Below are 13,174 nucleotides of genomic sequence, written 5' to 3' on the forward strand. Positions count from 1 at the left end.
CAAGAGTAAAGTCTGAGTTTATTGTATGTATATGTGTCTGAAAGACGGTGTGTGTGTGTGTGCATGCGAGTGTGTGTATGTGAGTGTATGTGCGAGCGCAATTGTTCACTAGACCATGTCCCAGGTAGCATGCATGCACCCTCCTGAGTTGAGGTAGTCTTGTTGGGGGCTTTAAAGAGGAGGGCAACTAATCAGCTCATAATCCAAACGGCAACCGTTTCCAGGGCAACACAGCTGTACATTCATGCGTGGCAAACATACAGTGTCTCCCTTATGTCTGGCTTTCTCTTCATGCTTCTTTTTACCTCTTTTTCACCTGTTCTTTTCTTCTTTCTCTGAACTGTCAATAAAGTCCTTTTTCACCTCTAATTCTTTACTCACCATGTCTTTGTTCATGTCTCTCTCTTGCTATTTTCTTTTCTATCATTTTTTCCTCTGCTGTAAACACCTATCCTGCATCTTTGACTTTCCCTGCAATTTTTAACCTGCACATTTTTTTCCTGCTTTGTCCCTAACCCCACATAAAGCAAATTTTGTCAAATCCCTCTTCTCTATTTCCCCTGTCTAGCTATTCTTTCTTCAGCCTTTTTGTCTTTCACTCTCTTTTTTACATTTCTGTCTTTTACGTGTTTCCTTCTATCTCCTTAACTGTTTATTCGCCTCCTATTTTCCTTGCGTAAACACAAGACTCCATCTCTCCTTTCTTGTTCTGCTTTCTACTTTTTAATTTCCTTTTCTCCCCCGCCTTTCTCCTGTTTTTTTATTTTCTCTCTCCCTCCCTTTTTCCTGTAAACTCTCTTTGTCTTCACCCCTCCTTCCTTCGCTCATGCCAGGGGGTCCAGTGTTGGTGTATTTACGCAGTGATGTTGGAGGCCTTGATGATCACTCTCTAGGAGATGATTATGTGGTCAGCGCCCTGCAGCCTCCTCTCCTGCCCTGCACGGTTGGAGCTCTGCTCTGCTTCTGTATGTCTTAGTGAGTGTGTGCTTGTGTGTGTGCATGGAAGAACACACTATATTGATATAAGATAATTTTGTAGTTTGCTTTGGTTGTGAACATTGTTCTCAACGATCCCTTAATAGGGACTGCTAATAAATATGCATCCAAGGACTGTTGTATTACGGTGCAACGTAAGAATGCATTTTCTTCTGTCAAGAAAGTCTCTCAGGAATCGATACAATTTGATCATTATAATATGTTTAATTTAATAATTTGACCATTTCAATATTGATGAATGTTGCTTACATTGTACCGAGTAACCTTTTGCTAAATCTAGGTTGTCTTTGTGTTGCTGTATGTGGGCACTCTCCCTCTTTCTTTGTCTAAGCCTAAGCCACATGTCTTTCCCCCACCGTCTGTCTGGAAAGGAGCTGAGCAATGCTCTCGAACACCGATGTAAATGACACAAAACTGTAAACAAACAACACACAACCCACACGCTCTCGAGCTTTGTTTGCCCCTGTAATGCCATTACTTTCTCTGTCGCTCTCTCTCCTTCTGTTGACCTCTGTCTGTTTTTCTCCAGCTCTTCTTCAGCACCCCTCCAAACTATCAAGCCCCACCCTAAGCACAAACACAGATGCTTGGCGCCTCTGGCATTTTGACTAGCTGCTATATTTTTACCACACCAAGCTGTCTGATTACTCTGCTGTTAATGTGAAAAAGGTGTTGGTCGTGGTGTTCTAGCCAGCCAAATTACTCCATCCCCTCTATCACTCACTCCTCGAGCAATGGCCTGGCAGTGCTCATCGCTTTCACCTAGGAGCACAAACAGAGGTTGGGCTGCGCCTCCATGCCACAGAGACAATCGATTGCTTTCATAAAATAAAATGGTGGACATGAAAGGAGCTTGATAAATGGCAGGCTATTTGGACCTAATTGCAACCCTTTAAAATGTCTTGGTGATGATTTGAACAGGCTTCGACTGAAGTTACTGAGATCAAAGTGAAGAGAAAAAGATTAAAACGCACTGGCTGGCTGCGTCTTAACCACATGTCTCCGACTTGTGACCCCACATGGCCTCTAGCTCAGAGAAACGGCTGATATTCCTCACCTTACAGCCAAATAAATCAAAGTCTCCACAGAACGCTGTCTTATCATGAGTTATGCCAGTTCCAGATCCTGTTGCAGTTAATCATCATCCTTCAGCCTCAGCCTCATTATGGCTTACTTGCTCTGAATAAACATAGAAAGATGGTAGTTGAAGTAAATGTGAGGGTTGGGATTAGGGTGTTCATGAGTAGCATGCACACCGATGACAGTCAAAACCTACAGCTGTCAGACATATGAGCTACGAACCCATGCCAAGAGAACAAATATTGATAAAGATAGATGACAGTCAAACAAAGGTAGGATCACTGTTAGAGTAACATTGACGGTGAGGGTGTGTATGTATGTGGGTGGGTGGGAAGGGTGGTGGGGGGTGATAGAGATAAATGGGGTTAGATCAGAAGGAGCCATTAGAACGACGGAGGGTAGCAAGAAAGGGGAGCGAGAAGAGGAGAGACGGCGCTGGTCTGCCTAGCATCCCCTGAGCCGAGTCTGAGACGATGTTTAATCAGGCCAGTGAACCTATGAGACTGAGGTCACCCCGGCACACTCATTAGACTTGATGGGAGCACTGTACCACGACAGATGAGTGCAATCTTTACTCTGTTCATCCATCTCTAAAAACACACACATATAATCACCTCACCCGCCCAGTCCCCTCCACCCCACCCCATCCCACTCGCCCAGACCTTGCCCCGAACTCCTCATTTCTTCACTTCGCATGTGCACTCAGGGACAACCACATTCTTACTTGTTATCTAACTTCTGGTTTTGGCAGACACACTGTACGTAAGCAACAGTTGGGTGAACACCAGTGATCTTCAGGAAAGATGAGCCTCATAACTCATAAAGTGGTTGAAAGGAAATGACGGAAGAGCTTGTGAGAATAAGTAAAAAACAAGGCCTCAAAATACACAATCAGATTAACAGTAGTCAGTTATCCGAAAGCTGCATTTGCTACAGCAGTCTTTTAAATGTGTTTATAAAAACGAAACACATTTAGTTAACATTTGCTCCCATATGAGAAGGCCAATTAGGCCTCTTGGACCAAACAGGTTGGGGACAGGGAAGGTGATTAGGTGTTAGAGAAAGATATTTGCTGAAGCTGAGCACACAGTATTGAATGGCTTCCCCACCTACAGTAAGGAGCAGAGATTTATTGCCTAGCAAATGACAACCCACAGCATATGCCAAAGAGTTAATTACATGCCAACCTATCACAAGAGTTACATGACAAAATAGATTTGGCACTGGCAGCCAAAGATGGAATCAGTAGGAAGAAGAAGCATTGATAAAAAAAGAAAAATAGGGGTGTTTGCATTGGTGCTGCAACAACTGAGAATTTTCTAGTAATGATAACAAACATTTAGTTTGCATGGAGAAACTTCCACAAATAAGCATCAAGCATATCAGACAGATTAGCCTGCAGTGCTGTTATTGCATCCAGTATTACAAAGAAATAGGCCTCTTGGACCTATAAGTATAGTGTCTGTGTTTTATTGCTTTTGTTCCCTTTGTCTGACTTCACCACCCCACCAGTTGGAAATATCCGCTGTTTATATTACAGCACTTCTTTTGCTGGATGTTGGTTATTGAAACTGGCAAGGACGAGAACTGTCAATATAATGAGACAATATTCACACCTCATGCACTGTAGACAATACAGTGAACACAGGGCTGCATAGACATCCCAGAGCAAACAGGAATTTCATTGCCATTGTGCAAAAGGAAGCTTACCTTTGTGAAAGAAAAGAGTGAATAGAGTATACTTTATATTTTCTTACGGGGAGAGGAGAGAGATAGCCTATAAATCCTGATCGTGACAGCCATGTAAATATTTATGTTCACAAGCCAGACTGAGACTAACAGCAGAGGACATTGTGACTTGGGAACTGGGAATGTAGCCCTACCGTGCTCAGCACGTTAACTCAATATTCATCTTCCTCCCTCGCTCTATTTATCCCAGTATCCACGCTGCAGACCACACATGTTTATTCATTATTGACCTCTGACTGCCTCAACTGTGGAAGCCGTGAGCCCTGAAGGCCGGTGTGATGGCACAGTGAAGCTTACAAAAATGAGAGGTAGTGAATATAGACGCAAGCAGCCATTTGTTTGTTTCTTTCTTTGTTTGCCTCATTTTTTACTTGTATTGTAGATCTGCCAGCTCTCTTCAGGATTTCAGAACTGGTATCCTTGAGGGCAAGAGCAGGGATGGTAGTGAATAAAATCTTTTAGCATTTGTAGCAGTTTAATGTGGTGCTGATAAAGATTTGCCACTAATAACTTTGGACTCACTAAGAATGAAAAGAAGGCATTGTTCTCTACGTTTGTTTCCTTTTAAGATTAGTAACCCACTTTGGTCCAGACTAGGATATCTCAACTACTGTCAGATGTATTGCCAACTTTTGCAAAGGTCATCATTTTTGGAATGCATTAAAATTAGATACTTTTTTTTTTATTTTTATCTAGGACTGTGTTTCATTCATTCATTTTCTTAAATACATGTATTTTTCATGGTCACATGAGAGCTGGCGCCTATCCCAGCTGACACTGGGTGAGAGTCAAGGTACACCTTGAACTGCTCATCAGTGTTTAGCATTATTGACATATCAAAATACTTTCTCACCCAACATTCTTGAGTATGATGGTGCACAGGCTAAAATTGTATCTAGTAATCACCAGTGACAATCGTCCCATTGTCACTGGGCTTATGTGAGCAGTATTGGCATTTGTCACATTCAGTCCTCTTTGAAAAAAATAAGTAAAAGTCTTAAAAGAATTTTTAAAAATGTTGTCAAGTCACAAAGCAGCTGTGTAATAACTTTGTCTGGATAGAAGACAGTTATAATTAGAAATATCAAATTAAAGAAAAGGGAAGCGAAGATTATCATGTTCTAGCAGCAATGCCACTTTTAAGACAAAAACTAGTTTCATCCCAGTGTTTGTACCTGTTGTTTCAACTTGCGTTTGAGCATGAATTCTCTATTGCAACGGCTGCAATTTTGACAACAATCTGTGTAGTTAATCCTTGGACTATAGTATGTGGATGTTTGTGTTTGTATGCCTGTGTGAGCATGAATCTGTGTGTGTGTGTGTGTGTGTGTGTGTGTGTGTGTGTAAGATGAGGGGACTGCTCCGGCCGCTGGGAGACAGGGGATCTAACGAGGATGTATGGCTGTTTCAGCGTCCATCTGCAGACATTTTTCTACCGTCATTCACTCCTGTCTACCAGCAACACACCACATCCACCTCTCCACACACATACACTCCAACAGCAATCCTCCTTATGCCATTATGTCCAGTATTATAGCATTCTCCCAGAGTTGACATATCAGAGGTGTGCTTGGAATCCAAAGCTGCATTTGCCTGAGATTCATCGTAGCCCTTACAAAAGAAGTAAAAACTGTTGGTCTTTTAAGCAGCTGGTGTCCCAACTCTGCCTTGCCTGTGGGTTATTTAGATATGGATTTAGTTTGGTTTCAAGTATTCAAGCATAAAAAAAGGTTCAATTATCATCCAATTTCTTCATTGAGCTTGTTAATTAGCTGAGTTTAATTTTTATGTAAAAAAAATGTGAAGTTTGAGCTGAGTGCTTAGGTATAGCTTTGAGTACTTATACTAGCACCAAGTGTTGGGTTATTAGATCTCCGAAGCAGATCTTAAGACACCAGGTTGCACCATGCTGGAAAACTGACATGGAGTTTTAAACAGACCATATGCCTTCTTATTGTAAATAAGAGTGATATGAAATGAAATAACACACACACACACACACACTTTTGTGTTGCTTTTTTGTGATTCTGATGCGTGATTAATTCGTTGGAGCAATTTTTTACACAATTTCCAAAATGATTTGATTAGATTCAGAGCTTCACGCCTTTTTATAATAGCCATGTTCACAAATAGCCTATTTAAAATGGACAGGAACAATTCTTGGTAGTTGATCCTTTTATTTTATCAAAAGATTTAAATAAGAAAATTAAAGCAGAGTACAAACTGTTTAAGTCATTCATGTCAGTGTTTGAGTAGTTTCCTGGTGTTTTGAGGCAGGTTTGACAGTAAAGACACCTGTTGATTTGCACTAATTTAGTCATTTCCTTTACAGCATGGACTGATTTTAAAAAAAAAAGATTGGGAAAGGGATTGAATTTCATAAGTGTACTTACATGCAATTTATGTTTTGGAGTGTTATAGTTAAGTAAAGCTCATTTCCTGATTTTGTTTTTATTCAGGATAAGCTGTTTTTATGCACCTTCATATTCCCACCCTGAGAACCAATGCAAACACAAACTGACAGACTATTACCATGTAAACAGAAATTACACAGATGGCAAATTGGATGAAGTGTTTGCTCGACCCAGCTTTAGAGATACCATTTCCATCCAGTTACACTTTTAGAGGTTTTAAAAACACACAAACAAAGAGACAAACACTAACAAAAAATAAATTGTGGGTCATGTTTGTGGCAATACTTGTGTTTCATAACTTAAGCAAAACAAGCTTTCTGGACACTTTATTACAGGCATCATGCTAGTACTAGGTTGGACCCACTTTTGCCTTCAGAACTAACTTCCTTTTTTGTGGCATAGATTCAATACAGTGCTGAACACATTCCTCAGAGATTTTGGTCCATATTGATATATTAGCATAGCACAGTTGCTGTACATTTGTTGATTGCACATTCATGAAGCTATTCTCCCATTCCACCACATCCCAATAGTGCTCTGTTGGAGTGAGTCAACTCGTTGTCGTTTTCAAGAAACCAGTTCGAGATTATGTGAGATCTGTGACGTGTTATCCTGATGGAACATGGTATGCAGGCAGGTTTACATAAAAAAACGACATTTATAAAGCCCTATTCAAGTACTCCAAAACAGTTCACATAAGTCATTTTTCTACTGCCCCTGGATGCAACAATGAGTTTAAAAAAAAAAGAGTTGTTAAAAAAACACGCATGTACTCTCTGTCTCTTTTGCAGTAAGTGGTTTTTCACTTGGCTAGCTGAACTGAAACGGGAAATCCACCTATTATCCTTAATGTTAGTGTTTGTAGAGCACTTTTGAATGAGGACTGTGTGGAGAGCTTGTCTGAGTTAGGTGCACCGGTGGTTCACCAGACCAACAAGCTGAAGTCAGACACTCAGATTTTTTCTCATCAGGCCAGTACTGCCGTCCCACAATATGTTGGCAAAATGCGATCAGCACTATTTCATGCAATAAAATAGTCTCCTTTGTTTTATTCGTGGCACACGTCAATCTGTTTCCCCTGTGGAAATGCTGATGGATGTCAGGATTCCCGATGGTGCCTTGGTAAAAAATCCTGTATTTGTGGTGTTATGGACATGTAATAATCTGTTACACTGTAAACTGTTGAGGTGTTCTTGGGGAAAAAAATAGTATTTTATTACATGAAATACCATTGATCACCTACCAGCCCTATTTGTTTTTTCACTGAGTTACCTATTCTTATTCTAGTTAGCTAACTAAGTAATATAAGTCTGTTTAGCAGCAACCAGTCAACAAACCCATCATGTTTTGTACTGGCACAGGATGCTGCCCGTACACTTATTTCTTAAATCCAGTTTCACAGACAGTGTTAACTCTATAACAGTTTGTTAGAGTAGGGCTCCATGGTGTAAATTAACCTTTGTAGATGTTGTGTTTCATGTCCACTTTAAATAATACTCAGTCTGTAATAGTGGGCACATAGTGTACCTATTGAGTATCCCCCACACCACCACTACCAGCCTGAACCACTACCATCCGAATGTTACAGCAGATATCGAGACTCATCAGATCAGGCAACATTTTTCCAGTCATCAGTTATCAGTCCAATTTTGATGAGCTTGAGTGAACTGTAACCTCAGTTACAGTTCTTATCTGATATTAGTGGCCCCTGGTGTGGTCTTCACCTAGTAACTGCTGTAGCTCCTCTGTTTCAAAGTTCATCCTGTGAGTGAGAGATGCTCTTCTGCATACCCAAATTGTAACAAGTGGTTATTTACTGTTGCCTTCCTATCAGCTCAAAGCAGTTTGCCCATTCTCCTCTGACCTCTGACATCAATGAGGCATTTTATTCCAGAGAACTGTTGCCTACAGGGTATTTTCTCTTTTTCAGACCATTCTTTGCAAAGCCCTGATATGGTTAAGTGGGAAAATCCAAGGAGATCAGTCGTTTCTAAAATACTCAGACACCAACAACCATGCCATGTTCAAAGTAACGTAAACAATCTCTTTTTTCCCCCAATCTGACGCTCAGTTTCAACTTCAACATGTTGTCTTCACTGTGTCTACATGCCTAAATGCATTGAGTTGCTGTCATATTATTGGCTGATTAGATATTCCCATTAACAAGTGGTTGAAAAGGTACACCTAAAATGTCGCTTTGTGTATGGTTAACTTTAAGTATAATAATAACAATAATAGTAGTAAAATTTTGAAATCAATAAAGTACTTTTTTTTTAAAATGGTGTACAAATAAATAAGGAGCATTTAGAAGGATACATGGAAACACAGTGTGACAAAGTTATCGGGTTATTTAACCAAACACATGTTAGAATCGTTATAATTACAAGACAGCACAAGTTTTCAGATTACATATGGATACCCTGTAAACAACAACATAAGTGTTGTGCACTGAGATATGTGGCCCGTCACAATATGCACAGCACTGCACATATACAATAAATACTTCTTTGAAGGTATCTTTAACAACCCGAATGCCACTTGGCAATAGAGAGGATTATATTAAAGGTCTTTAGTTGTTTACCTGCTCATTTGTTGTACCAGAAAATAACATCAAATTAAATTTCACAGTCTGCGCTTAAACCTCAGCTAATCCGAATATTGAGTTGAGAAGTGCATTTTAATTAAAGTCCTGGGATCACAGCACAGATCTGGTCTGATTCGGGTGAAAGGTAAAAACCACACGAGAAGACAACAACATTCATATCAGATGGTGTCTTTTAAATCGACCAACAGCAGCAAGACAGGCAGATTTGCATCTACTGTACAAACACAATTGGTGTCTTTTTTTTCTGGTGTCTGTGGGAAGTACTGCTGCTCAGTAAGTTCTGCTTCTCTCATTACTCATAATAATGCAAGTTAGCATATTTTATCAGCCAAAACAAAGCAATCTGATTAAAAACAAATTACGACAGCACTGTTTGTTTGGAGGGCTAAGACATTAGGCCAACATATTCAGCTCAATTACTGTATGACTTGTCTAGCGTAATGAATGAAATTGTCAGAGACCAAAATTGTCTGTGTTTGAGATGAATAACACACATAGCATTCATTTGTCATTCTGAGTTTCTTTAACATCCTCTTATCTTCTCGCCTATCTAAAACTCAGCAATACACAGCTGTGTTCCACAACAAAAATATGCAGAAGACACTGATGAGACATTGGAAACTGATATGTCTGTGATACGCCTGAGATACTAATAGTGAATTTGTACCAAGCTGCAAACTATTGCTCTGACTTGGGTGACGCCATTGTCAGCAGTAGTGTGACAGGTCATCATATTTCTCCTCTCCTCTCCTCTCCTCTCCTCTTCAAACAAAAAACAAATAAACAAAAACAGAAAACAAACAAAACAGAAACAATAGCAGTGGGCTTTACTGAGGTCTTTTGCAGATGCCAAATTGAATCAAACAATATCAGCATGCAAGTGAAACACCCAGGACAATAATGTAATATTTGTCACACACAGTTTATGCATTCACACTGACATATCCCAGCACAGCACACAGTTTCACAAACATGCACACAGGCTCTCAAGTCCCTAAGCTTCTTGTGCCCCTGATGGGAGACAGTGCCTTGCCGGTAGTGGTGATAAAACATTTCCAGGCTGTTCAGCCCAGCCCTAACCTCCTGCCTGTGTCTCTTCTGGCTCCACAGACCCAAGCCCCTGCTGGTTAAATCTATCGATCCTCACAGCCACACAGCTACACCCAAGACAAAGCTTCTGTCTTCCCTGTTCTCTCTGAGTGAGTCAGAGTAAAAGCTGAATTCTCTGCCAGGTTTATTCCCTCTGGTGTGTCAGCAGTGTGGATCTGAAAGATGTCTGTTCTGTTGTCAACGTGAATATGTGTGTGTCTTGTCTAGACCATTGGCATAGGTCTAACATATTTTTTACTGAATGCGCATGTTTTCTCACTTTGACGAGCATACGAGATATGTTTATAATGGACGGCCAGGGCCATGTCTACGCCCTCCAAGTCTGATTGCAATTAAAAGGCACGGGGAAGGACTGTGTTAAAATGGCACTTAAGGAGCTGGGAGCTCAGCTGGCTAGACCCATTTCTGTTAGAGTGGCCACTGACGACTCCCAATTCTCTCAACCAATTATCTGAGCACTCATCTATACGCAGCGGGACCACTCCCCTCCCTTGACCAATCAGATATTTGACTGCCTTAGGTTAGTTACCATGGCATATTAGTCCAGCATCTCAAAACAAAATCAAAAGCAGTTTGGGAAAGTGGATGAACATTATTGCAGCTTGAGCTACATCGAGAATTCGACATATACCTTTTGCCACACTGCAATTCCCATTTTTAGCATTGTTAGTTCCATTGCTGGGTGGGTAATCACATTATGTTTTTCTGTAATGTGGTAATGTGATGCATTACTGTACTAAACTCAGTAATCACATTACAGTTACAGTTGTCAGTGATCTGTGGTTCTGCAGTGATCTGTGTGATGGGTTGATGGAAAAACACTTGTGAATAGTGCTTGTTTTTCCAGCACTTGCTACAGACAGCTTGTGTGCATAGGGGGTCTACAACTTTTGAGACGTGTGATATGGACATTCCTTCTTTTTTTTCTTTTCTTTTTTTCACAACTGGACAGCAAAGTGATGGTAAAGTGCAAACTGTGCTCAGGGCAGAAACAACTGCTAACAGGACATCAACTCTTTTTAAACATCTGCGAAGACAAGATGCTAACGCAAAGCTAGCAGTGAAATACTCTGCTGCAGCTAAGCAGTTAGAGCCTGATCCTCAGCAGGTAACAAATAAGAAAGCAATCTTTTGGCACTGTAACCTCAAATTTCATCTTTTCCACATTTTATAATAGAATGAAAGAATGGGGATTGGTGAGGCTGTTTTTTGTGTTTGTTAAATGTTAATTATGTGACAATGTGTTGAAGGCAATGTTAGCAAGTAATGGAGTAATTGCCAAAAATTACAACTTAAAATATAAAGCTAGAAATAACAGAAGGATGAATAAAATATGAACTTGATTAAAGACGAGCTTGAAATACTTTATCTAAAACCCATCAGAGAGCAATAGCTATTAAAAAAAGATAACAAGAATTATAATTACTATGTGAGCTAAAAAAGAAATGGCAACTACAGCAAAACCCATGTACTAGCACATGTAATTAGCACTGTATCACAGGCTACAATCTACAATGTAGTGCTACAACTGGAACTACAATTATAGACAGAAGTAAGACTTTAACAAGAATTATTACAACCAGATAGCGGAAACTGTAAATGAAAGAAGAACTAGGACATGATATGGAAGTTAGAATATAAAAAAAATGTTACACAGGAAGTCACTTACCGCGAGAGATGGATACATTACTGTAGGCTCTGTAGCACAAAAAATACAACTTCTATTAGAAATATAATTCAAAAAACGTAAATATAAGTACTGCTAGAGCCTGTAATAATGCTAGCACTTAATAGCTTAATAATTTACTAGTCTGGAAGCAGTAAAATATTAACTGAATATGAGAATGCACTGCTCAAACTACTAGAAAATATGAATATATTGCCAATAAATATAAGGCCCATAACTGTGTCTCATCTAAACATTTGTACTTTATGCTTTTTTGAGACAAAATTATTAAACCAGATTCTGTTCCTTTAACAGTTTCTATACAGTACCTGTACCTTTTTGTTCATAGATTATGGTAAATTAAATTATTAAATCTTTATCCGAATAAGAATTATCATGACTCACTGCTCTCAGCAATGGTCATAGATTATGGACCCAAAATTTTTAGTAGTGTACTTTGAATTCTTTTGTATTGTTTATTGTTGTGGTGTCCATTTGGTTCTTAGTTTGATTAGTAGCATCTTTATATTTTGAATCTCACTTTTTTGTCCAAACGAATGTTTTTTAAGGGTTATTTTGTATAGTTTATTGCTATTTTCTTAGCTTTCTCCTGCATCCTTCTGTGTCAAGTTTGTATGTTAATATTTTCTGGTAGTCTTTTGTGTCTCGTTTGTCTTTCGTGATTAGCTTCTGCTGTGTTCTCCACTTGTTTCCTCTTCCGTTGTTCCTATTGTCTCATTCTCCCGTTCTCCTTTGTTGTGTCATCCCTCTCATGATGTATCCTATATTTGAGTTTCCTTGTGTTTGAACCTGCATGGTTCATCTGTGCCGTGCAGTTCTGTGTTATGGTGGCTGAATAATTTTACCAACAATTAGGAAAATCCCAACCCCTTCTGGGCATGTCACTGGTGAGGACTAATAACATTTCTGGTGGAAACCTTGCACATGGTTAGCCAAAATAAAAGCAAAGGTTTTACGTATTGTTTAAATATTTAGTTCATGAATTTTTTCCTTTGCTGCACGAATTGAGACTGATCAATCTATTATTGATTATTCAGGCCACATTGTTATACAGAGGTGGTGTTGAATATGTAAACTAATGAGAGTTGAAAGACTATTTATGAAGGAAAAAAGGAAAAAAGAGGTTGAAGTTCCCAACTCACAGCCCACGGCTAGTGTCAGATCAATATAAGGCTTTCAAATCATCTCCTACCCATTTATGTGAGAACATACGCACTTATATGTGGAAGGCATGTGTGTAGTACTCACACGTGGAGTGCACTATCACGCTGATCCTGAAACATTGAGAAGTTATTTCCACATTATATCTAGGGCATCCATTTTATTGGAGGCTTGGAATTAAAACTTCATCCACTGGCAAAGAGGGCTCTGTGAGTGGCAATAATTGAGGGAATATTGCCTGTCTCGAAGAACGAGCCATGCTTCTACGTGAGGGCCCAGAAAGTCATTTCATTTTTCTGCCCATTACTTTTTCCTTCTTCGTCTTTTTTTTTTCTCTTTTCACCGTTTTTGAATCAAAGCAATGTTGAGCGG

General features: G+C 39.6%; 1 protein-coding gene across 16 annotated transcripts in view; it reads left to right on the top strand.

The window, feature by feature from the left end:
• Positions 1 to 13,174, top strand: part of celf6 (CUGBP Elav-like family member 6) — a 156,591-nt gene that overhangs the window by 24,667 nt on the left and 118,750 nt on the right. The gene's annotated exons all lie outside the window — the stretch shown is intronic.

The sequence above is a fragment of the Neolamprologus multifasciatus genome, chromosome 1, assembly GCF_963576455.1.
Source record: "Neolamprologus multifasciatus chromosome 1, fNeoMul1.2, whole genome shotgun sequence".
In the NCBI taxonomy this organism is placed as follows: Eukaryota; Metazoa; Chordata; class Actinopteri; order Cichliformes; family Cichlidae; genus Neolamprologus; species Neolamprologus multifasciatus.